The sequence below is a fragment of the Ochotona curzoniae genome, unplaced genomic scaffold (genome assembly GCF_017591425.1).
Source record: "Ochotona curzoniae isolate NIBS_2020 unplaced genomic scaffold, NIBS_Ocur_1.0 scaffold_4505, whole genome shotgun sequence".
Lineage (NCBI taxonomy): Eukaryota > Metazoa > Chordata > Mammalia > Lagomorpha > Ochotonidae > Ochotona > Ochotona curzoniae.
Genome location: NW_024467118.1, coordinates 34,456,123 through 34,483,632, shown reverse-complemented (window position 1 = coordinate 34,483,632; position 27,510 = coordinate 34,456,123). Strand labels below are relative to the sequence as shown.

Here is a 27,510-nt window from a genome sequence, read left to right as displayed (position 1 = left end):
GGGAGCTGACAGGACCCACCCAAGCCGTAAGAAAACCTCTGAGAACTAAAGTATAACTTCAAGCCAACTGTGGCTTCTTGTTCATTGGAATCCTGTTTCCTGGAGGAAGGCTTTTTCTATCCCCACTGTCTTAACGTGAGTGGTCAACAGGGAGAGAGTTTGGCCTTGGGACATGCTGATAAGGCACAGGCTTCATGTCCTGCCTCCCAGGCTGATTTACTCCACCACCTTGAGGCAGGCCCTGAACACATGCTGTGGCCTCCTACATGCTCCATTCACAAAGTATGAATTGCTTCGGTGTTGGTTCCCTTTGGGAAGATGGAGACACGATTTGTTTCATCATGTTTCCCTGCCAATACTGTCATTTGCTGTCTGTTCTCTATTTCACTGGAGTTGCTTCTGGAAAATCATCTAATTCCAGATCCATTTATCTTGTTAAAAAAAAATGGGGGGGGGGAAGGTTATTGTAAAGAAATGGATGGCAACCAAAACAACTCCATTTAGAAAACAAATTTCAGTCTGGACTGGTATGGAGGGCTGGTACTGACAGCCCGGAGGAATCCAGTATACATTAACTACACATCCCTATGTGGAGCTCCAGGCTAACGCTGCCCATGCAGTGGGAACCAGGCTGCAACAGCAGAGCACCTTCGTTTCTAAGCTTGGACTCAGATCTTAACCCCTGAACAAACATAACTTCCCTAAACACTTATCACTTTTGTATATTCATTCTCATTCTCTCTCTCTCCCTCTCTCTCCCTCTCTCCCTCTATCCCTCTCTCCCACTCACTCACTCACTGAAAAACAGCCCCAGTTACATACCTCGGCCCAACACGGTATAACCTGAACTGTGCAGCACTAGCACAGGTTTCCCTAAAATCTGATTCCACAGAAGATCTCAGCAGTTCTTCCTGCAAACAATGCTATCACTGCATAGTTTCCAAGTGAAATCGTTCTAAATGTCCTACATTTGGGCTGTTCACAGAGGCTAATATTTGAATCCACTTGGGAGATTCTGTCCCCAATTCCAATGCAATCGTCATAACTAGCAGGGCCTGGGAGATCTTTGAGGTCAATATCGGTTTTCTCCAACTACGTCGGAGAGGGACCTCAGTGAAACAGGGATGTGGGTCCATTTTACTAAGCAATACTTACAGCACAAAACCTCTCCTTGTCTGTAAGCACCAAGTCCACCCTCGGCAAGGATGAAAAACTGTAATGTGCTCCATCTCTGCACTCCTCCATTTTCTATTCTCTTTCTGCATGCCCTACCATACCCTTCCTACTCTGCATTTGAATAATACTGCAAAACACATTCTGCCTCCTTCATTGTGAGAAGTACATGGTGAGGTCATGTTTCAATGCATTAATGTCTGAGTTACTGTACAGGTAAAGTCAGCCCGCAGGTGCCACGGAAAGCGAGGGAAGACAGAGAAGGTGCTACCCGAGAACTCACACTCCAGTCCATCAAACCACTTAGTGAAACCACCAAAATACTCATGATAGTAAATCCAGTTCAGATAAGAACTATGAGTTTGCATTTCATTTTTTCTTCCAGCCTGAATATATTTTTTCATTTATTTTGTTTTACGACACAATTCCATGGGGACTGAGATTCCCCTTAGCCCACACCAAATTTCCTCCCCCTACTGTCATTATTACAATAGTATATTGTAATATTATTATAAGAGTATAGCCCTTCATAAGCAGTCGTAAGTCTATCATTCTGTTGCTTAAGTGTGTCCTGACATTGTAGGTCGGGACGATGGCAGACACTCCAGCATCGTATTGTCAAGATGTATTTCACAGTTTCATTGGCAGTCTATCTTTGATTTGGAAGTAGAGAAGCATACTGCATTGTATTTTCACATCTGGATATGATAGTCTGTTACACAGTTACTATACATTCCCTTAAATGAAAAGCCATAAAACAAAATCAACAGGAGTAAAATTCAAAAATTTACAACATCTGCCTGAAATTTTACCACCAGTATTAAACGATCAGTGCTGGGCTTGGTACAATGGCTCAGTGGCTAAAATCCTTGCCTTGCAAATGCCAGGATCTCATATGGGTGCTGGTCCATGTCCCAGATGCTCCACTTCCCATCCAGCTCCCTGCTCGTGGCCTGGCAAAGCAGTTGAGGATGGCCCAAAGCCTTGGCACCCAACACCCACATGGGAGACCTGGCAGAAGCTTCTGGCTTCTGACCAACTTAGCTACACCCTTTATGGGCACTTGGGGAGTGAATCAGTAGACAGAAGATCTTTCTCTCTGTATCTCCTTCTCTCTGTAGATCTGTCTTTCAATAAAATAAGTAAATCTTTTTAAAAAAATAAATGATCAATGTTGTCTCTTCTTTGCTTTTCATATCCCAAGCATTTGCTTCCTTAGAAATTAAACAGAAGGGGAATGGCAGTTACTTGATACTGAAATAGTTCATTGTTCATATGTAGAATAACGAAACTATTCTTAACCTTATTAATCAGTGTCTCAGTATAAAAACTGAGCTAAAGTAAAAATAACAACATACACTATGTGCATATAAAATTGTAGGCAAATGTAGCTAAGCCAGAAAGTTTGTGGTATTTTATACACCGCGCTCACAAACTGAAAACAAATTTTTGGTTGCTTATATATTCCAAAGTGTTTCCTGCCTACACAGCCTCAGAAGTCCCAGGAGCTTTGCTGGACACATGGAAAATTTCAAGTTGAGCCATTTTTAAGTTATCCATGAGTGAAAGGGGAAAAAAAAAGAAAACATGGAGTGGGAGTTTGAATTTGTCATAAAAGAGGGAAAAAAGTTATTTTGCTCTTTCTTTCCCTTTGAGAAACTTTACAATGGCTGAGCAAACTTCACCTAAGTCAGGGTTTTTTTTTTTTTATTTTGCAGAAAAAAGAAATTCACCATTGTGTTAAGGCCAGACATGAACCTATCTGGCATGTTCCAACTAAGGAGTGCTAGGAAATCCTCAAGGCAGCTCCATACACAACAGCAAAGCCAGCATTACCAGACCCAACCCAGATCACACATCATAATGACAACTAGCTGCAGGAATAACACAGTAAGCGAGTCCTTAGGATACATCAGCCAAGAACTGGACTCTTAAGGTCCTTTTTAAACAATTACAACAGAAATCATCTCAAAGGCAGACAGCATTTACTGAAATGCAAACATTGCATGTTGTAGGGTTGGTGAGATGTTGCTTCTTCTAGCTTGGATTCCCTAAGAAAATTCACCCCTAAAACCAAAGGTTTCTGAGGCTCTTTGCAAACAGCAGCTCCGTGGCCTCTAGTCTGCCAACTGTGCACCAAGAACAGCCAGGGCAAAGAGTCACAGAAATTCTGGGATGTTTAAAATACAAGAGTTGAAGAAGCTACTAAAAAGTAGGGGATAGCACTGCTGTGGGGGAGACCATACATCCAGACATCTAGTTGCTGGCTTCATGTCATAAAATCTCACATAAACATGTGAGAGGCCAGCTGACCTCCTAAGCCACGAGAAAGAAAAAAAAAACACACGCAATTTAACGAACAAGCGGAGCAGCCAGGCCAGGAATCATCATCTCACTGGACGGCCTTCGCTAGAGATACCGTTGGCAGAGACTCCTATTAAGAAGGGATGAAGAAAAAGGACAAGAGATACTGGCTCGCCAGAAAGGGCAGAAACTGGGCTTTTATAAATAAACTTGTCACAGAGATAGGCCACACATCAGAAAGGAAAGTAGGGGGACACCAAAGGAAAAGGAGCCTGAAGTCACAGAGCCCTCCCACCCCCAGTCTCCTCCGCAGGCTGGCGCAGAAGGCAAGGGAAACCGAATATTAGCATTGTCTGGCCGTGGGGTTTTTCCTCCTTCTCCTAAGATAACTTTGTGAATATGTTGAGGAGAGTGTCTGCTGTTATTGGTCTAATGAGCTCACTCTGAAATCCGAGCTAAAGACAGCTCCCTAGTGGCTGCTCACTGTTCCACAGACTGGGAGGAAACTCCTTTCAGGGACCCGTCAGGGCGAACCACTGCTGACAGCTTGGAACGGCACAACACACAGATGTATTTCACAGACAGCCACAGACAGGAATTTAGCACCCTGGGCTGGCCTCCTGCTTAGCAGAGAAGGTGTTAAAATGCAACCATGCAGAGCTCTCCCTTGAACAAAACCCAGTAGCGACTAATCAAGCGGTCACCGTTCCCGGTGGAAAATACCCAGCGCGGAGCAGCTGAGAGCTGCGAGGGTGCACGCTCCCGCCAGCTGCTGCCGGGCCACCACTGCCGCCACTCCAGAGCCGCCCCGCCGAGCTCTCAATATTTTGTGTGACCTTTCAACTTACAAATTAATTGATTTCTAAACAACAGTCAATGTGATTTTTTTTTCACGACATCATGGAATGCCTGCCCCAAATTGGATGGTACAGTGCTAAAGATCACGGCTTCCTGAAGCCTGGGTTGGGGCCACCTCAGAGGGTAGCTCTTTCCATCCTGTGAATGGAGATCTTCAAAGGCACTGACCAAGGTGGGCATGGATAGGCAAGATTCAACAGTCCACACTAATTTTAAAAGTCCAGAAACAGACTGTTACCTTCAGAAGATGAGATTTTTCTCATATGTGCCTGTGCTTATGTATGCATGTGCAAATATCTACACACACGTATGCACACATATGCTTCAAGGTAGTCTCACATTCCTCTTAGCAGCCAAAGTTCCCAAATCTCTGCATGGCTTCCACCTCTAAGCAGGCAGGCAACAGTTGATCAGCTCTGCTCCTACCATGCAACCTGCATTGATCACAGGGATTGAAACTGCATCCTTGTCACTTAGGGTTATTCCCGAGGAAACTGCATACAGTTGGCAATATTGTTTATATTCATCATGTTGCTAATCTGGCCATTCCTCTCACATGCTATGATTTCTGATTTTTAGGTTGCACTTATAAAACAATCAGCTTGCTCCACTCAAACAAGGGTGGAAAGAGGAAGAACAGAACTGTTTTCCTTTCAGATTTTCTGTGCAGGGGAAAAGTCTCCAGCTGCCTTGTTTTAAGTTCTATTTAGACTGGCTTTATATGCCGGTCTCACCTATTGCATTTCCAGTTAAAAAAAAAAAATATATATATATATATATATCTTCAGATCACTTCTCTTTGCACCATGTCCCCTCCAAACACCCAATACACATAATCCCAAGATAGATACACCCTCCGTCCAACACTGAAACCACAGCCAGGCAGCACTGCCACAGGAGAGATGCTTCAGCGAAAACCAGCAGCAGCTTCTGGATGGGTCTTTACCAGATGTCTAAGTACATGTGGATGGGACCGGTGACAGACAAGGACCAAGAACTGGCCATGGACCCTTACTTGAAGAATCAAGTCTGCTCTGATGGCCACTCTTAGACTTGCCCAGCCCTCAGCAGACATAAGGGAGAACAGCTTTCTGGGGACCCTGTCTCCTAAGCACCACGAGATCATATTTCTAGAACATGTGCACAGCCAGAAACACGGTGACATCTATAACAAACAGGGGCCGAGGCGAGCACCGCCTCCCAGCAGCCCTCCTCCTCATGGGCTCATGTCTTCCCGCCTCCCTGCAGTACCTTGACAAAGAGGGCCTTGAAAGAACAGAAGCCTCAGAAAACTGAAGTAGAGAAAGGAGCTTCATCACATTGGGAAACCAAATCTGCTCCTGATGCAAGGAAAAAGAGGGAGAATCACGCCTGCTTGTCCACTTTTCCCACTTCTTTGTAAGCATGTGACTTTCTTCGCGCTGTTACGTCACAGATTTGGGTTCAAGAAAGTTTACTTTTGACCTTGAAATTTTAAATGGGCAGGAATTTGAGGGTTGGAAGAGAACAAGGTGCACCAGAGATTTTTTTCCATGAATGGTTGCCTTGACTTGGTCAAGTTCATGTCAGATAGTCCAGTATAGGAAAAGAAGACCACATTTAGTTTCTGTGAAATACTATGCAAGGAACAATACAATCAAAAATAACTAGCTTGAAATAGCTGGCCAAATTTGCCTTAACTTTAATCACTCAAGTGATGTCTGATGCCTGCACTAGACTGGCTTCTCTTGCTCTCATTCTCAGGTTTATCCTCTTCCCACAGTGAGTATCTCGTATTTACAAGTGTGTTTCAGTCCAAGATGAGATCTATTGAGAAATATATGAAATGTGAGCTGAGATAGTCACAAAGGGGTCTTAACTTTTCCACAAATGGGCATGGCGACCACTTTCACTACACTCTTAACATATGTATGCCTCATTGGAGACACTTGGGCTCTATTTGGGGGTGTCTGCCAAACAAACTATTAATAATGCACACAGATGAACAGACAAGGTCCTTATTAGTCACAGTGTGTGTCCTGAGTGCTGAAACCATCCTCACACCTCTGTCTGCCATGAAGTATTACACAGCCTTCCATGGTAGCAGGTCTTCTGTTATTCATCCACTAAACAAATGTTCACCGAAATGCTGTTCTTGGCATTTTCTGAGATACCAAGGAACAGAAAAGCTTAGCAGTGGGAGGCAGGGAAAGGGAAATTTGACAATCAACAAATAAACGAGTAAAAGAAACAGCATCGTAGTTGGTGACAAGTGTTATGAGGAAAACAGGAAAAGGGGGTTTACATGCTGGGTTGGGGAGGGATGTGCCATCAAGGTGACATCCAGGCAACGAGCTACAGGCTATTTGGTGCGGCACAGAGTCCCCGCTAGTAAGTCAATGGGCCACAACTCACAAGAAGGACTTTCTCATAGTTGGTGCCATTCCAATCACAGCTGGGAAAAGAGCTGTGCTTCTATTTTACTTTGCAAGGTCAAGTCACAGCTTCTACCACTCACCTTGGACCAGTGAGTTCCTGGGGTCTTAGCAATCGGCTCCATCATGACTAAGTAATATTTGATGGGTGCCTACTCGATGTCAAGCACAGCAAGGAAGAATTATCAGGATGAATGGACAGCAGAAGCTATTCCATCCCATGGTTCTGCTCGTCTGTTTCTCCTCCCCATTCTCCTACTTTCCTTAAGGCAGACAATTCACAGCATCCCAGCTCAGCACTTGGAGGTTTTCATTTCACACATCTTCCAAAGAGTAAATAAATGTGTTCCAGTTATGACAATTCTTATTCTCTGGTTTTCTGATCCACACATCTAAAAATCACATTCTTCCTATTATTAAAAAGAAAAAAATCAAGGTAAGCCCAACAAGATAACTCCACACAATCTTGTATCACAGGTAAAAGAAAACCTTGTCGATATGAAATCAGGCAGTGTAAAATTCTCTCCCTGAGGAATATGGCATTATTACATCCCCCATCAATCATGGCATTGTTTCTCCAACAACTGTATCAGATGCAGCATCCAGATATTGCTCTGTCACCCTACCAATTCAGCAGTCTCTTTCCTTCAAACCATGGAAGTCAGGTATCATTACAAGTAGCACGAAATCTACCAAAATCTGAATTCTTCCAATAGTTATCAACTCTCGGTATTCTGGAACATGTGTATTGGGTGAACTGGAATTTGACCTGCGCATACACATTTAAAAGAAAGCTCTGATTCCAATATAGGAATATATGGGAGAACAGTATACACATATTTGCATCATAGGATAATACATTGTTGAACGGTATTTACTTGAAATCTTATCAAAGGTTAGCTTCTACTCTGGATGTTCTATTTAATGATAGGCAACAATTCCCTCCAGCCCATATAACAGATCATCTGCAGAGCACACCTCCATTATGGTTGCAAGTATCCAGGCTACGATAAACAGGTACATTAACGAGGCGAGCAAAGGTTCTGCCCTGACTTCTTTCTCTTGTTTTTTCTCATCCTCCCTTGGCATATTTGTTTAGGTAGAAAAGTTTGGTTGTTACCACTTTGGATACTCCCAAGGTGAGTAAAAATTACAAAATCAAACTGAAGGTGAGATATATTGGATGGTTTTCAAACTGTTTCTTTTACCCTGGAGAGAAAATTCCCACCCCTGCCACCTCCCCTACCCCAGTTCCTCACTGAAAACTTGACTTTAATGTCTCTTAATGTTCTCCTTTTGTCCTTGCCACTGCTAACCAGAAATAAGTGACATAAGGACTTGTCTTGCCCCTGTGTAGAAACGTGTGCAGTACAGCCACCTTATGTACTTTATTTATACTTCTCTGTAAATTTGCCCCAAAGTCATGAACTACATAATACTAATTCTTATAGGTTGACATATTTCCCTGATCTTTCATGAGCCACATGGGGAAACAGCTTTCTCCTGATCTGAATGAAGAAGAAAAACAGTGATCCTAATCAACCATTTGCCCTTAGTGGCTTCCCTAAACAAATCTGGGAAAGCGCTTAAAGGCTTGGGAATCACCATGACCCTGGTTGATGCACTGTAATAACCCTGCCTAATTATACTGATATAAAAACTAATTGGAAAGATAGCAAATGTCAGGGTAAGATGCAAATCGTAGGGTGTTAATTGCCGAACAGGTGCTGGAATAGAATTAAATGAGCATTCTGATTAAAAGAGTAGAAGAAACAAATGTGGACCCCCAGTACAAACTTGGCCGTGTGGTTTCTTCAGCAGTCCATTCCACCAGGAAAAGGTCATGGTGCTATGACCTCTGTTTTGCGATTGGGATGGGTAGGGGGAGGACGAGAAACTAATAATGACCACAGAATTTAAAAAACAACCTAGCAATGCCATCAGCATAACTTCTAGAATTGATGGGTGAACTTGAGCCCCAGAAATGTGCAACATATCCTAAGAGTTCTAGGTACATAGATAAGCATAGATAGAACCAAGAATGTAGAAATGGTCATCTCTACCATAGCCACAAATCTCACCATGCCCTTCCATTATAACCAGAAAATCTCATACTCCCTACCCTAGTTCTACCATGGTACTTAATGTAATTAAGTTCATAGGTGGGTTGACCAAGCATGATCAGCTAACTGGATCAACAGCACTGCTTTCCTTATCTTTAAGAACGTTGGATAGTATGAGAGCAATGGTGCCAGAGTTATGTCACATGAAGAAATTCAATGTTCTAAAACACTTTCTCTTATTGCAAATGGTATTTACTGATGATCTACCAATCCAAACTTTAAATGGTACATATAAAAGAAATCTTACCTCAGCACACCAACAAAAATGCTTCTTTACAGTACCTGATAATGTGGTCAAGCACTTGGCCAAAGATATTTGAATTTCCTGACAAGTGTTAAAGCTCAGATGACTAGAGCCAATGTTATTAAGAGAGAAGAGAGTCTGAAGGCAGTGATATAAGTGAATACTGGGTAACAGAGAGCAGCTCTGGACCTTTCCCCACCACAATGCCCTCCAGACATCTGCTCCCTAAAGAAGCCCCCTTTCTCCATTCTCACTGTTCTCACAACACACACACCTCACAAGAAAGTTTCAGTGTCAAGGCCATTGTATTTTTCCTAACAAGAAACCTCAGATGAGCAAAAGATTCATTCCCATTTCCAGGGAAGAAGCTACAGATTAAACACTCTTTTCTCCTAACTTGAGATCTGTGATGCCAGAAAGCCAAATTGTCTTTTAATGCAGAGAAATAGAGGGAGCCCAATGCTGATCTGCTTTCCTGCCATTTCTCACTCCCAATGCAACATAGATTACTCCATCTCCTGTGATCATTTTGCCTTGGAGCCTCTTTATTCAGTGTCTACCAACTGCATGCCATTCTACCCACTTAGCATTGAGGTTAGCAATATAGGCGAGGGGTAGCATGAAAAGCAACTAAGTTCATCCTTTTTACTCAAACCTACACCTACTAAATTAAAACAGAGTCCACTGGCCCAGCTTGCTTTACTTGTCCATTCAATCTTATATTTAACAAATTTAGCCCCTGCCTGGACTGGACAAAATAACACAGTAATTACTTTAGATGATTCTGCAACTCAGCAACGCAATTTCAAAGGACAAACAAAAAAGTTTGCCCAAAAGCCTTAAGAAGGAAATGTGGCTATGGAAGACATGGGTGAGATTTCACCTTATTTTTTATATTTTTATAAAATATATAAGGATGTCGAGAATGATAATAAAACAGGGATAGGAAAGAGAACATTTTTGCCTAGGACAGAGATAGGTGGTAGGTAGAACCTCCTTGTTCTTTTCTTCCCTTTGCTCTTAGAACAAATTCACTCACTCCTCAAGGTACAAATGAAGCTGTCTCCGAGTAATAATGTCAAGACATTTGCCAGTATAAACTGGTTAAGATCATCGCTTCTGAAGGTCAAATGGGTTTTGGAGAAGATGTCATGGGAGATCACCATTCAGCACATTTAGTTAAATGGTTAAAAATAATAAAAATAATGACAGAAGTGGAGTTATTTCCAAAAAAGAAAAAAGGCACAGAAGTCAGAAAATGAGAGAACCAGATGTCTGAAAGGAATGCTGGGAAATGCTTAAAAGAAAGATTTCTCCCACCCCCAAACAAAAGCCTCCCCAAGGATCTTCTGAGACTTGCTGTCAGTGTCTGATGCCGAAACAACATCATATATCTTGCTTGTGTTTTGGTGTGGGGTTTCCTTATTTATTTATTTTCTATTAACAAAGAAGATACAGTAGGGAAAACACTTTTAAAGGATGGAAATTCAAGTAGATCCCAGAGTGAACCTTTTGCCAGGCCTCTTGAGCATCCACCAGGATTAAAGAACCAAAAATGCACCAGAAGTTGGTGTTGGTCTGTTGCTGGCAAGGAAAGGACAGAGGCCAACTCAAGCTCAATGTTCCAGAAAATGATACCATCAATGTAAACGTGCAGACACCACAATTCACCCAGGTTCCAAAGGAAGATGAGCCCTTTCTATAAAACAGCAAAGAGGTTGTTACTACATGCAAAGGAGCTCTCATGGGAGGCTTCTGTGGCTCCAACAACAAACCCAGAAAGCACATGGACAGCCTGCTTAGAGCTCCAGGTCGCATCACATCCTCTCGCCAGGACAAACAAGCAGCCAGGCCTGCTCCTTTTCATGATCACTTTGCTTTTTCAGGCCACATCTCACCCATAGAACCAACAAATCGCCTGTGCCAAGGGATGCTTTAAAACTCCAGTGAGACCACTGCAAGATTTGAGTTCCAAGGACCGTTTGTTGCCAGTGACAATTAGAACAATCTGAAAATGTTCCTCCTGGAAGAATACACTCCTTTTTGTTGTAACAGGGGTGTAAACGCCAGCCAATCTCTTTTGGCACCCAGAGCTATAAGAAGTGGCTTCTCTGTGCCACCTCTCGACAAAAACGCCCTCAATGAGCGTCCTCTGAGGACTGGCTTTGAAAAGGGGTTTCGCGTATCAGGTTAATGCATGCACTTGGCAAGGCCCAACTTTCGCACCAAGACTCTGGGGTATGGAGTGATAAGAGCCAGGTTCTGTTTGTTAACGATAAGGCAATTATTTCTTCGGTACTTTCATAGAGCAAGGGGAAAAAAAAATCTTACAGCAAAGATTCAAACAGGGGTCCCAAGGGAGACAACGGAACTCGTAGGTTGGAAAAGTTTTTTTTTTTCTTTACAGGAGCAAACAAATGGGCCGTTGAGAGCAATAGAATGGTGAAGGCTAAGTTACTGACAAACACGCTGTCAGCTACTCCCATTAGACATCCTCAATAACTTAGGAAAGAGACGATGGGCAATGGGAGGGTGGAGAAACAGGAAAAAGAAGACAGACAGACAAAAAACAAGCAAAACAAAAACAAAAAAAGCATACTGAATGGAACAAAGAAAAAGCAAGAGACGAGCAAGGAAACAATGAGAGCTGATGGACGGGAGACAGGAAAGGGCACACCAAGTGTCCTTGGTAGCACTGCCCACGCACTTGGAAATCCAAGAGGTCTCCCAGCTAGGACCGGTAAATATTACATCTTTACCTCCACTGCTCTCAAACTGAAATCCATCATTCCCTCCCATTTTAAATGTAGACAAAGCTACAAGGACAGCTTCACAGGACACCCTGGATCACCCGCAGGGTTCCTAGCCGCACCCCCCCGCAAAAAATAATAAAAGGTTAAGAAAACCTTGCTGCACTGCACAGCACAAGGCATCCCTACAACATATTGTCTCAGGGGACAGGTAGGTAGGAGCCTCTGTTGTCCTCTCTGGCTTGGGCTCTGTGCCTTTAGACCAAGCTTTCCGAACATTCCCTGGTCTCCCTAATAGGCAACAAGTTGAGGCATCAAACGCCTGAGAAAATATTTCTCAAGGCCATCACATTCGATTAACAGCAAAGAGTTAGTCCCATAGCTTGTGGGCCAGGACCAGCAGGATAATTTCTCTCAACTGGTTCCCACTAAGCCTGGAAAACTCAAAAACAGATAGGCTATGACATCCAAAAGAAGCATGCATCTGAAGTCTCGTTTTTACTTTTCTACTAGGAGAAAGAAATGTTCCAAAGAGATCAAGACATTCTACAACCAGAATGGATCGCAACCAAAACAGCTGGTGCACTGGTTATCCTGTGGTGTCCTCAGAATTACATCATAGAAAATTGGTTCCATGGAGCTGGAAATTCTGCTGTCAGCGTAGATGAGCATCTAGAACTGAATGGACCATGGGCCCCATGACCTCTGGGATAACCAGCTAGTAATGGTCCTTTAAGTGTAGCTGAACTCATCTCCTCAAAAACTCCCACCTCATCATCTGGCCTCAGAGCTCTGCTTGGCTCAATGGATGGAAAACATGCAAACTGATCAAAAGCTCTTTCTCCAGTATTCTCCAGGAACTTGGGATTACTACAGCACCTGGGTTCTGTCCCAGAAGTTTCTAGCCTGAGCCATGTCCCTCCCCAGTGAGGCAGGGAGACCTAATACTTCTTTCATGCTGGATTGGGTTGGAAATCTGCAGAATGGCAATCACACTTAAAGCCACCTGCATTCCCAAGAGTTAAGGCAAGACATGCAGAAGCAGTCACTTGCAGGGTGGAAACGCCTCTCACATGGGAGGGAGAGAATGTTTCAAACAACAGGGGAGGGCTTCTCAAAGAGGCTCTTTTTTTGCAACAATTGTTCTTGCTCTTCAGAGAAGAAATGCTTCTACCTGGCGAGGAGTCCAGGGACCTCATAGGTTGTATTTATGCACAGGCAGGTGGCAGCCATAGGAGGAAGTGCAGATCAGGTACAGGGTGACGCTAAGCAAGATCCACCCCAAGCAAAACCATACATACTTCCCCCCACTGTTGAATTCACTGGCTTTCAGTTTGAGGCATGGTAATTAAACAATTGCATTACCAAAAAAAAAAAAAACCTCTGAACCCCACTCCATAAAAATAGAAAACGATTGCCTCCTGTCATGACCAAATATTAAACACAGTGCACACCTAATGACTCTATCCCTCCCTGGGGAAGAAGCTTTATGAACAATAAAATCCCAGCAGACTTCCAGTGTTTGGGTTTGAAGGTCTCATTATGGGCTCACTGATCCAATACCATTTACAAGCTCAATGGACACCACTTGAAAACCAGAAATATAAAGGGACACCTACAGAGAATCAGACATTTCCTTCTTCAGAGGGGAATGAGAGAAAAAAGGAAGGGGAACTGGGAAGGAGAGCAAGAGGGTGCAAGTTGCTAACAAAAATATTCCTGACCAGCTGAGTGGAAATTGAGGTGAGATACCCCACTGGAAACGCAGGTTAAGAGAAAGCAAATGAGATCCAAAAGCGGAAGGCAGAAAGGACGAGGAAAGACGGACTGAAAAACAAAGTGGGAGCTAACGGTAAAGGTGCTGGTGAAAAGGAAGCAAGGGAAGCAGAAGGGGAATTTTGAAACCCACCAGCCCTTTTTCTACATAGGCTGAATCTACATGACTCCGATTTTCAAAGTTAGGGTTTTTTTTTTTTTAAGTTCACTAAATTATCCAGAGATACGTCTAAAGGGCAGTTATTCTTCATCTTGTGACAACAGTTGAATGATAAAACGTCTTCGCCATTCTACATTTGCTTGGGCAAGCATCAAGTGGACTCTGCGGTCCCTCGAAGTCAAGTCTGGCTCTTGTTCAAACGTCAGCCCAGACCAAGCTGAGAGAGCGAAGCTTCTCCTTTACCTTTAACTCTGTGCAATTTATCACTTGAGCCTAAACAATCCCACATGTTTGAAGCACTAAGGAAGGAGACTTAGGGAAGACTGAACAAAGGCTTTTAGGGAAGTCAGACAGTGAGTGGGCAGACATGGACCATGGACGCTAAGCAAAAGCAATCCCGGGGAGGTGACAAGTCCATAAAGCAGGGTCTAGACAGAGCATCAGACTGAGGCACTGAGAGGTGACAAAAAAGGAGGGAAGAGAGGGAACAGGAATGAGGAGTCTGGAAGCAGCTGACAAAGAAGAGGGAGAATATGCCAAACTCCCAACAATGCTGTCTGCTGCTCTATTCGGCTTTTCAGTGCATCTCCTAGAAGGCAAAGATAATGAGTGCCGCATACAAGTAGGAAAACCATCCGTACTGACTAACTCTGGGACAAGACTTCTGCATCACCTACACACACGTGCATATACACACACACACATACTGTGAGACAGCCATGAGCTTCCTAGCTTTCAGAGAAGAAAACAATTCAGGAAGGGTTTGCACAGATAAAATGCAGAATTTCCAGTTAAATCTGAATGTCAGATAAATAGTCATTTTTTGGCATAAGTCATCCCAAATATCACATATGGGAAGGACTTACAGTGAAAAATGATTCATTGTTTAATTGAAGCTCAAATTTCGCTGTAAATACGTAAGCTTTAAAAAAATGATGTTTGACTGATACTTAACATTCAACTATTTTCATTTGCTAACTCTGGCATCTCTAGGTTCAAGGAGAGGGAGGAAATGAATGAGTGAGTGAGTGAGTGGCAGAGTAATAGTCAAACCACTTCTTTGCCAGATCTCACTACAGCCATCATCCTTCTACAGGGTAATAGCCATGTGAAGTCCTCAGCCCACATCTCATAAATCTTAGTCCTGCATATTCCTTACTTCTTCTGAAGTAAGAAAATTCCTCTTGCATGGAAGAAACTGGCTAGCGACAAAAATATCTGGTTAAAGTAAAACGCAATCTGTCTGCCCCATGGCACAGGCCTGGAAGCTGATGTTTTCTCCAAACCTTCATTTCCATTGGAAGCCTTGTAATTGAGCAACAGTACTTCCTGCAAGAACTCTGTTGCTTCTCCCGTCCCTTTGCCTGCAGGTTTTGTCTTGGGGGCTAGAAACCTCACCTCTAAACCCAGCAGAGTCTGACCTGCTGCACAGCTCCCATAATAGCTCATTTTCAACTGTGTTTTCTCTTCTGCGATGTGGAATAAAAGCCCCAGAAAACAACAAAACTGAGCATATATCATAAGTGTAGATTTAGCCTGGGAGTGTCTGTGCAATTGTGCATGACAGACCTACAAAGTTCCCTACTTGTCCCCAGAGAGATCCATTTGGGGACATTGTGGAAGGGATCATGTGCAAGCAGCACTGGGAAGTATCATGGTGTTGGCTGTAACCCCACTGCCATGCTGTGTGTCTCTTTTGAAAAAGTTCCAGTGTCCAACAAATGTAAGTGTTAAACCAAAGGAACAACTTAGAGCCAATGATGCCAGCCCTGGAAATTCTTCCACTCCTCACATCAAATCTGAAAACTAGAAATTTCCCACCAAGTTCTTGTTCTATGGAGGTAGCTGAAAAGTTTCTCACTAGTCCTGGCCCTGACAACCAGGTGCAGAAGAGTTTGCTTTTTGCTGGAAATTCTGAGTTGAGAACAAAGCCTTCCTGGAGGATAGTTACTTCATGTCTGGAACACAGACTGTTGAAATGCTGACTCCTTGTGGCCTTGGGTCCAGACCAGCTAACAGGTTCGAGCTTCTAGTCAGTTAACTACTTTCCCAACTCATCAAACATCCCTTCCGAATACAACTCTAAATCAACGTGAGAAATAGAGCAACAAGGTACAATGCTTGCAAAACTTCAGTCCTCATAAATAATCTATGAAGTCCCAGTGTTTAGAACCCTAAATATGCAAATCTGTGGATAGATACCTTCTTCTCATCTCTTTGAGACATGTGTTTCACTTCCCAATCATTTGGTCCATTAGTCTCTTGGCAGTGTCAAAATAGGCCCAAAACAACTTAGCCAACATCACTTGCTCAAACAGAAAAAGAAAGGGACTACCTGGGATCTCCAGACAGTTCTCTTTAGGTAAATGCAAAGGTGTTTCCAAAAATTCATTACAAAATTGAACTAGAAGTAATTTTATTTTGGTAGAAAAAAAAATTAGAATTCATGCAGTTTGTTCACAATACGTATTTTCCATTAATTTTAAGAAGAGTAAGACAGACAGAAAATGAGCTCTCATCCTGATTCATTTTTAAATGCCTAGAATGGCCAAAGCTGGGATCCAGGATCTCAATCTAGGTCTCCTACATAGAAGACAGGAACCCATCTAGTTGAGCCATCACCATGCCTTCTCAAAGCTTTCTACCCTTGCAGGAAGCTAGAGGCGGGAACCAGAACCCACACACCCTGATATGGGACGTAGGTATCTTATCTAAGCTAAACACCTCTTCAAGAACTTTATGATACAATTACATATGAAAAGTCCACAATCTTTCCCAAGGTCCAGGATCTTTGTTCCCCCAAAGCCAGACATACTCATAGTAGGATACCTTTCCTAGAAACAAATAACTATTTCTTATATCCAGCATAGCACAATTCCACAGCTATTCTCTCAGTTCAACTGTTTCCTGGCAAAGCTACTATTTAATCATATTGCACAATTTTATGAAGAAAATGAAAGTTGTGGCATGACAAAGACTTATGAGTAACCCCGCACAACTAGTAAGTCCTCTAATTGATCTGGAGGACTTAGGCAAAAGCATTTCGAATGCCAAAACACTCACATTGATGGATATTTCCTCTTTTTTAGAGAATTTCCTAGAAATTGTTTGAACTCTAAATTCAGAGCCTCTGCTTTCTCGCAAACATTTAGGCCACTGAGAAATTCAGATTGCCAAATGGTTCCCTGCAAAGGATCTGAGCTACCGAGTGAGCAAAGTAGATATCTACTTACAGGGACAAGTGGTAATGTCAGCAACAGCTTTGGAGAGGTGGGTGTATTGGGGAAGAGGGACATGGAGAGGTGAGAAAAACGAGCTTTCATCTCCAGTGACTGATAATGTATTTGGCAGGGAAAAACTGACTTCCTAGATCTAGTTCCTGCTTTCCAATCCATCTCCCCAAAATGTCAACCTGAGCATGAAATTGCCCTCCTCAAAATCCTCCTGTCTTCCATCACCAATAGAATAATGCCACAATAAGTGGATGGACATGCAATGCCCTCTAAAATCTGGTCACAAATAATCTTTCCAATTTATCTTGTCTTGCATCACACTCATGCAACACATGTAAAACTGCAGGCAGATTTAGGGAATTACATCCTTCTTATATGTCTTTTCCTACACACTGTCCTTCTGCAATGTCCTTCTGCCTGAGCACATCCAAGTTACAACTGTCACCCCATCCACCTCTTGAAGATGAAAATTGTCTCACTCCCTCAGTATATATAAGATTTTAATATATTGTACACCTTTTAATATTTATGTATTCACTTGAACAGCAAAGTGACAAAGTCATCTTAAATCCTCTAGCTCATTCCCCCAGTGGCACAATAACCAGAATTGGGCCAGATGAAACCAGAGCCAAGAGCTCCACCCAGGTCTCCCACATGGGTGACAAGAAATCAGCTAATTCTTTAAATGTTATTTTTTAGTAATGACTATGTGGTTGATCAAGATGGGAAGATCAAGGTTCAGGGAAAATTGGGTGAACTCATTACTTCCAAATTTGCTATTTCTTCTTGTTATTCCTGGGGGAAGGGGAGAGGCAAAGGGGGAAACCAACCACTCATGATTTTCCACATGTCCCAGTACCCAGGGATGAGGAACCGCTGCCTCATATGAAATCAGCTATTTGAAGACATCTTCTGTTGCCTCTCCAGGCAGAGCAGCAGGAAGCTGGATTGGAGCAGCCAGGACGTACAGGATGTTGACATCACAGATGGTGGTTTAACTTGCTACGCCAGGACACAACCTCCTCTTGCAGTTATCTCCATCTCTCTCTGGAATGTTTTACATTTCACATTTTATCCTAGTTACAGCTGTAAATCTGTTGCTTTTCCATGAAAACCAATAGTATATGGATGAAAGTTTTGAATCTATTCTATCTTTCTGAATAGTAGCTGTGTTACCCCATTAACACAGAGAACAAGCCCTTCCAGTGTGCAGGACAGACTTAAACCACAAAGCACATCTTACAAAATCTGTGACATAATAGACTCTGGATAAGTATCTAAAAAAAAATAAATAAGGCTTCATTTGGCTCTATGACCCTAGATAAGTTTCTGGAAGTGTTGTGTATTTAGTTGCCATTGAGGGTAAGACAGAAAAGCAGCTGTCAAACATAGGAATAGCCAAAGATTCAGTCATCCCAACTCTTTCAAATTTGACAATCATCTTGTCAAGTAATGCTTAGTGTGTCCCTGCAGTATCCAATTCACTTATAGTCATAGGAGATATAGGGCATTAACTACTGTGAGACTTGTTTTAAAACATCTATTCTGTCATGCCTTATTTAGATACCTGAACTACATTAATGTGTTTAACACAACAACTCACCTGAAGAAGTGGTATCACTTACACCACCATCACACAGCTAATAAATATTAGAGTCAAGACTAATGATAGGCAGCATTGGCATAGCAGGTTAGGCTTCACTTGGAATGCCCACATCCCACATCAGAATGCCTGGGATCAGTCCTGCTTCTGTTTCCAACTCAGCATCTTGTTGGTGCACCTTGTTGGGGGGTAGCAGATGATGGCTCTAGTACTTGAGTTCCAGCCACCCACATGGAAGGACCTGATGGAATTCCTGACTCCTGACTTCAGCCTGCTCCAGCACTGGCTGTTCCAGGCATCTGGGAAGTAGATGAACAAATGGAGAATCTGCCCTTTGTGTGTCACTCTGCCTTCAAATAAATAAATGAATTTAAAGACTTATAAGGGGACTTGGTATGGCAGCCTAATGGCCAAAGTCCTTGTCTTGAATACTGGGGCTTCACATGGGCACAGATTCATGTTCTGGCTGCTCCACTTTCCATCCAGCTCCCTGCTTGTGGTCTGGGAAAGCAGTAGAGGATGGCCCAAAGCCTTGGGACCCTGCACCCATGTGCAAGACCTGGGAGAGGCTCCTGGCTTGGATAGGCTCTGCTCTGGCCATTGCAGACACTTGGGGAGTGAACCAGCAGATGGAAGACCATTCTCTGTCTCTTCTCTCTGTGTATCTGCTTTTCCAATAAAAATAAATAAATCTTTTTTAAAAAAAAGACTTATGGGATATGCAGTGTCTGGCAAGAATTTTAGCGTAACTGAAAATGTAAGGCAACACAAATGGGTAAAAAGATACTACTATCCACACACTCATACACAAACAACAACAAGCATAGGTGATAACTGTCAATTTGGCTACAAACATTGATTCTCTTTGAGGAGGTAGATGCTGAACTCAGTCCTGAATGAGACAGGATTTAGACTGACAGAGCCTGGAGTGGATATTCCAGGTGGAAATGGTGTATACAAAGGTGGAAAAAGGTAAATATTCCACATCTGTGTTATGGACCTGGAAGTTTGTGGAAAAGGCATACTTGGACAAGAAAGTTGGAACCTACCTGTCACTCATTTACCTGGTCTTCAGAGCATCTCCACAGCTTATAAACACATTGCTGCAATTATGTAAGCTGCACACTCCACAACAGTAAGAACCATACCTGCTATATACTCCCTGCTGACTTCTCACTGCTAGGAATTCACAAATATTTGCTTAGTTACTGAACAACACAAGACACTGCTAAGTGAACGAACGATGGAACAAACCCATTCATAGGTGACTAAGCTGTGCGTGTCAAGTTCTATAGCTTTGCAATTCTAGGGAGAACAACTATGATTGTTAGAATCTAACCCAATAACTGAAGTCAACACTGCAATTTTGTAGCACCGCCCAGTTAAACACTAAGAGAAATCATTTTCTCAAAGGAAATGTTGTTTGTATCTTTTACTGTTTGGCTCAGGCTGTCATCCAGTGAACAGCTTTGACCCATGGGGAAATTGTTTTCTAGACTGGAAAGTGAAAATTCCTTCCTCTGTCTGCATCTCTCAAAATGGCCAAGAAACTAGCAAAGCTTTAGTTAGGAAACAAAGGGACGAGAACATGAAAGAATGATGCATTCACATTGGTTAGACAATATGCATATTTTTAATGAAAAAAAATCTCAACTCTCCTAATAGATTGTTTTCCCAAAAAAAGAAAAATGGCCTGGGATTGGGTTTTTATAGATTCTTCATAGCACTACATCTTCTGCATTTTAGAAACGAAGTTTGGGCAGAGAAAACATGCATTTGAGCAGCTCTAGTGTTCCAAACTAACAATGCAGACACCCAACCCTAAGCCCTCAACTAGAACCCGAGAAATTAGAGTGGGAAGGTAACAAGAGGTCATCCATCAACCCATTCAACAGAGAAACGTAGGTTCAGAAAGCAGACTCACAAACATAAAATGTGTCAACCTGGCACCAGGGGCAGGTCTCCTGACCTAAGGCCCATTCAGCTTCACTGAGCCACCCCGAGCCACATCAAGAACACCACATGGTTGAATACAACACCAAAGGGGCCAACAACACTCCCCTTTGCAGGAAGCAGATTCCCTCCCTAATGTTTATGTCAGAATTTCTTCCAGATCACCTCTTCCAGATCATCCCACCTCCCACAGAGCTAAATTCTGTGAAGTTGTTCCTTCCACAATACTGGCACTTATTCTCTGTAACTTCTACCCATTGACTGCGCTCTGCTTTCACCACTCAAACTGGCTATGTGTCCTTGGCCGAGTTACCTGACTCCTTCAGACTGATTTTTTCCATCTGTAAAATTGAGATTTTGATCAACCATTGAAAACTAATTAAGAAGGTCATTTAATTAGCACAAACTGCTTAGCACAAGGCCCAGCATACTAGAAGTGTCAATTAAGTAAAATGTTTATTCTTGATTTTAACTGTGCTTCTCAGAACAGAATTCTTCATTCAAAGGAGTGTCACCACTGTTATGCCAGGCTCAGCCAGTTCTGGAGGGAAGGAAGATGTGACAGCCTGAAATCTAGCCTGAGTGGCTAAGGCCCACAGGAGTATGTGGAGATTTGCAGTCACAGATTTCACCCATAAATCTGAATGCCAACTATACCAATAACCATCTCTATCATGAAAGGAATAGTGAGATGAAATGCCCATTTGGAGGGCAGGCATTTGGCCCAGCAACAGAGACATTGGTTAGTGCACTTGTGCCTCACATGAGAGTGCTGGGACTTGATTCCCAGGTCTAGTGCCCCTTCCCAGCTTCTTCTCAGGGAGGCAGACAGATCCTGGGAGGCAGCAGTGACAGCTCAAGGGATCAGGTTCCTGACATGCGAGTCTCCAACTGCCAACTTCAGTCCCCACCCTGAACCCAATGGGGCATTTAGAGATTCAACCAACAGATCTCTCTCTCATGTCTCTTTATGACTCACAGGATGGGCAGTTCTTTGTCTGAGTTCATCTCCTGAGTTCCCGGTGAACACGCCTTCCCACCTTGTTGCTGGTAGAGTTCTGGCTGCTGGTGGAGTTCAGATCGCCGTTCGCTGAATGCCACTGGGGTATCAGTTACTGCAACACCACACCATTGTGTCTGCTACTTTCCTGTGTCTGTCAGTGTCCAGGTGTCCCTCTGTTAATTGTCTATCCTCTATTTCCTGGAATGCGCCCTCTCTGCTTCACACTGGCTAATGTTTTTCATTCTGTCTAAACGTGTCCTTGCCCTTTTCTGCCATCTTGATTTCGATTCTTAAATTTTTAATTGAAAAAATCTGCTTCTAACAATAGATTAATATACAATTTCCTTGATAAATTAGCAAAAAAATGAAAGAAAACTCACACTGTTCAAGACTGATACAGTATTCTCTAACACGTACAGCAGGTGAGAGCTTTACTCCCACAGTTTTGTTCTTACATTGGTGAGGAAACTTTTCCCTGCCAAGGGTCATTTGGATATTTATAGTATCATGCATGGGCTATAAAGAACTATCAATTTTAAAATGAGCCTGCTATAGAGTTACTGAATTTCCAGCCCCACCTGCAATCACCTTTGCAGGATCAGACCAAATGATTTCAAGGGCACTGGATATTGCCCACCACTACTAGAAGCTCCTGTCCCATAGATAAGATTTTGCTGGAGTCAAATGACCTATCAAGGGAAAGGAATCACAAATATGGTCCAGAAAAAAAGTGGGTGCAAACATATGCTCCCATCAAACAAGGTGGTCTGAGGGGAAAAGAGAAGGAGAGTATGCCAGGCAGCCAAGGACAGGAAAAGAAGAGCGCTGGACCAAAGTGGAAGAAAGACAAAGATGATGGTGGTAGGAGAAAACTTCACAAACAAAACAGGAGTCATATCCAGTAGGAGGGCTACTGTCAAAAACATTCAAAAGGAAACAAGCGGTTAGAGGATCCAGTCCTTGCCTGTGCTCTGTTGGCAAGGATGTAAGATGGTGTAGCCCCTGTGTAAAACAGTATTTCAGATCCTCAGAAGATTGACCAAAGAATTATTATGTAATTCAGCAATTCCACTGTGGGTGTATCCCCCAAACAACTGGAAGGAAGAACTTAAACAGACCCTTTGTATATCCATACTCCCAGCAGCATTGGTTCCAACAGGCAAAAGGTGAAAGCCACCCATAGCATCACCACATGAGCAGAGAGCAGAACGTGGGTTCTGTGAGCACACACAGCAGAATCTAACTCAGCCTTGAAAAAGGAAGGAAATCCCAACACAGGCTCCACCAGAGGAACCTAGAGGACACCACGCCCTGTGAAATAAGCTTGCAGCCAAAGGACAAGAGGGTACGATTCCACTTAAGTACACTACCTGGACAAATCAAAGTCATTGAGACAGAAATTGAATGGGCGTTGCAAGACACTAAAGGGAGGAGACGGTGGAAGTCCTTTGATGGATATCAAAATGTAAAATGGAAAAGTGCCATGACTGGTGGGTGGCAATGGGAGCTCAAATATGTGAATATACTTAATGCCATTGAGCCACACACTTCAAAATGATTAAGGTGGGGCAAGCATTGTAGTGTGGCACGTTAAGACACTGCTAAAGATACCTGCGTTTCATATTGGAGTGCCTGGGTTCAAGCCCCACCTTTCCTTCCAGTTCTGCCTCCTGATAATGCCCACCCTGGAAGGTAGCAGGTTATGCCTCAAGTGTGTGAGTTCCTGCCATTCACACAGGAGGTCCGTATTGACTTCCAGGATCCTGGCTTCAACACAATCCAGCTCCAGTTGTTATGGACACTTAGTGATTGAGTTAACAGAAGGCAGATGGCTCTAACTTCTTGTGTGTCACACAGCCTTTCAAACAAATGCAAAAATGTTAGCGAATGTTTAAGATGACATGTTCTATATTGTACATAGGTTGTCAGTTAGAAATTTAAGAAAATACAAAATAGTGTCAGGGAAATCACTTGTAGACAACTAAACCAGATATTTTTGAGTGAAACTTTTGAATGACGGTCATTCTGTTATTTGTTCTGCTTCAAAAAAAAAATCAACTCTTGAAATAGTCTTCTCAGGACAGAACTCTGAAATACTCAAGATCCCCAAATTAAAGATAGTGAGGAATAGATTGGACCTGCTCTTTTCACAGGAAAACTCCCTACAAGGATGTACGTGGGCAGAGGCACCCTACAGAGGTAAGAAGGGGGCCTACCTTCTTCTCTACTCATCTGACTGTCCATGAGATAGAAATTATAGACTCTTCTTTCTGCTCCCACACCAGTGAAACTGGCCCTTAGCCTCTCTTTCCTAGGCCACTAAGTCATCCTGAGTCCTGGAGACTCCATGGGTATTCCCGAGTTTCTTGGAAAGAAGAGAGTTTGAAGACAGCACAGCCCATGACAAACCAGTGGGAATTGGAGCTTCCTTCCAAACCCACACTTGTGAATCAGCTTGAGCTTCTGTGTACCACACGGATTTTCACTGACAGGCTGGAGACCACCAGAAGGCTGGTGTTATCTTGGTGGTTTTGTTTTGCTGGGTTCTGATTTGGTTTTGTCAAGTGGAACCTTTGCTTTTTATCTTCAAAATCAAAGTCCTGCCCCTGGCCTGCGCTCATACATGTCTTTCATATAGGAGCAAGGCGCTGCTGAGAGCTCCTGACAGAGCAGATCTCCGTGCTGCGTGTTGGCCTGCTTTTCCAAGAGAGGCATAGTGCCCAACAAGCTACCAAAGCTTGTGGACAAGTCAGCTAATGTTTCTGGAGATATCAAGGCAGTACGTCATCTAACAGAGAAAAAAAAAAAATCACATCTTTGATTTGGGGCCAATTTTTAGGAAATGAAGAATGAAGTCCCTCATGGGGGAAATCCCTTATTGTAAAATACAATGGTTTACAATTAAGGAGTTACAGGGTAATGAAATCTTTCTATTTAATGTCTATTTATTTTCATCTCTGTGATTCAGGTTCATGTACCAAATGCCCACAGTAGCCAGGGTCAGACAAGGCTGAAACCTGGAGCCTGGAATTCCACCCAGGTGTTCCATGTAAGTGGCAGGGACTCAAGCACTTGAGCCATCGCCTGCTGTCCCTGAGGATACTTTAGGAGGAAGCTGGATCAGAAGTGGCTCATCCAAGATTCAAACTGGCACTGAGACATGGAATTCTGCATCACAAGCAATGGCCTAAACCACTGTGCCACAACATCTGCCTCTAAGTGCCTTTCCTTTTTTTAACCAGTCCACTGGAAATTGACTATCACAAGGGCTGACTAGAAGATCAAGTGGTTTTTTTCCGTGTGTGTTTGAGCTGAAGTCTCTCCAGCAAATGTGATAATGCATACACCTATACCAATCAAAAACTGACTTGCCACTGATGACATGCAGAGCATGCCTGAGATGAGAATTCTTTCTTAATCCTTTACATCTTTGATTTTTAAAAAATGGAATCACAAATACAGCAATGCTATGCTTCACACTTGAGAGGCATGTCATTGCATCACCCTAGTTTCACCAAGGAACAAACATGCCAGTCAAGAACTAAACAGATTTCCCTTAGGCCACAAAAGAGGTGGCCTGTTGCATGAGAAAACTCAAGAAAGTCTGTGTAAAATTTGGGAAGGCTGGGCAACAAGGGGGAGAAGATCATTAGTTGGCATTATAGGAACAAGGGCAACGATACAGGGCCCTCTGCACTCACTCGGTGCTTGTCAGGAAACCGGACACTTCCAAGCTGGCAGATACTGCACCCCAAACCAGATGCACAGCTCACCTCCGCATAACACTAAGCACCTTTTCCAACTTGAGCAAAAGGAAACCTGAATTCCTGTGTCTTTACTTCTGAAAATGACAGCACGAAGGCAATAAGGTAAGCTCAAAAGCAGTAAGACAAGGCTGTGATGAAGAAACAGTATCTTCAAACAAAGCCCTTCAGTGATGAAGCCAAACAAATGCATCTGTTTATAATAAAAACGGGTTCCCTTAAAACCCAGTGCTGTCAATTTACGGCACCCTTTGGTATGGGTGTCTCCATGTGCAGACAGGCAACATTTCGGAAGTAATGCATATTTCAAATGATGCAGACAACATCAATTGGCTGCTTTATTGTACCTAGGATGGTAAAAACAAATGCCAGAGTCATGTAAGACTCCATCAAATGAAGCCCAGATACAACTGTTGTTCTCAGAAGAATTAAAAGCTTCCTAGCATAAACTGTGATGGTATCAATATGACAATATTCTCACAGCTGCAGAATGACTCTTTTCTACATGCAACATGTGTACAGCACAGGAAGAAAGCACACACATACTCAGCTTTATCCACAGATGCAAGCGACTTGTAGTACTTTAAGGTTAAGCACCGCTGCTAAGCACCATGTCGTTAGGCTGTGTGTGTGGATGTAATGTGCAGGTTAGCATTTACGGGTTGGCAAACATTTCTAAAGCTGGTTTATGGGGTGTTTATGACAAGAAAAGATGTAACAGGCATGAGGGAAGAGTACCTTCTTGAAAGAGGAGCTCACGTTCGTGAAAATGGCTAGAAGACTAGGGAGCTCAGTCTACACAACAGAAAGCAAAGGACTCGGGTCCAGGCTGGCCTCTCATGTATCCAGTTTCCCCAGCAGAGCCCCATGTGCACCCTGAAATGCAAGGAGATCCTGCCATGTGCAACCAGCAGACCCACCTCATCTGTTCAGACAGACAGCATTCTAGAAGTGCACGGATAAGGCCTTAGAAGTAAGGACCACGGGGCTCTAGCACAAGCTCTGCCACGGTCAGCTGCGCAAGCGCAGGGGTATCAATCAGGCCAGCATGTATAAAAGGAGCCAATGGCTCACTCCTGCAGAGTGACCTCACTTCCAAAAATGCTGAAGAAACTCAAAGAACTCCCCCAGCTCACTGGAACCTGATAAAATGGCAAAGGCACCATTGGTACACAAGTAACAGACACCCTCTAACTGTCTTCTTGTCCCCAGGCATCGCAGAGAACACTATTTGCTTCCGGTCATGACATATTAGAGGCCTCCTGAAGCCCAGAGTAGCAGGCAGCGCCCTCCCACCCATCACCACACATCTGGAGAATGGAGATGTAGAGTGCTTCATCCCAGGTCAGCAGCTAGGTCAGGATCAGAATTCTAACCTCCTCGATTCCTAGGCCTATACTTTACTTTCCATGAAGAAACCAAGCTAGCTTTCTGGGAAGGATGCCAGAGGTTCCATTCTCCCAGCTGAGAATTCATTGGAATATTGGAATAACAACTTTGGAGACTGTGGTCTCTCCAATCCATTTCAGGACCTGGCTAGAAACACAAAAACCCAAAGAAAGAAGCAACAGGGAATTACTCCGTTTTTTAACGAAAGAGAAAAAATTAGGGGTGGGAATATGGGGTTTCTTAAAAATTACATGATTGCTGGAAGTTAATTTGGTATTTCTTTGTTGGTTTGTAAGTTCTGTTTCCAATCACACAAACAGACAGCTGAGGATGCTTAAATCACATTTCAGCGAATTAGCATCTTGTCCCAAAGACACTCTTCTGCTCCAAACGCAGCACAGAACCCACAGGGCACACCCAGGCGGTAAGAGGGAATCTGCCCCAGCGCAATGGAGGGCCTGTCACCACCCCCACGCCATGTGAATCCTGTGCAGCAACCACAGACGGGTCAAGGCTGAGCCACCTGCCTCAGGCCACACCAGCTGCACCCAAGAAACTGAGGGCGGACCCCACCAGGCAGGATTTGCAGTAGGCTTCACCTCCTGTATCATTCACGCCCCACCACCCCAATAAGCTGACCTTAGCACACCTGGTGGAAAGTCCAGCTTCAAAGACACAGGTTCTACAAGGCAGGTTCTCGTTCCTTCCAGGAAAGGCCAGCCAGCACTAGAAAACCCTTAAGAAGTGATCCTAGTACCCTGGA

The 27,510-nt window shown here is 43.3% G+C and overlaps 1 protein-coding gene across 10 annotated transcripts in view; it reads right to left on the bottom strand.

Moving 5' to 3' along the window:
* Nucleotides 1–27,510, bottom strand: part of EBF2 (EBF transcription factor 2) — a 185,674-nt gene that overhangs the window by 147,422 nt on the left and 10,742 nt on the right. The window lies entirely within an intron of this gene.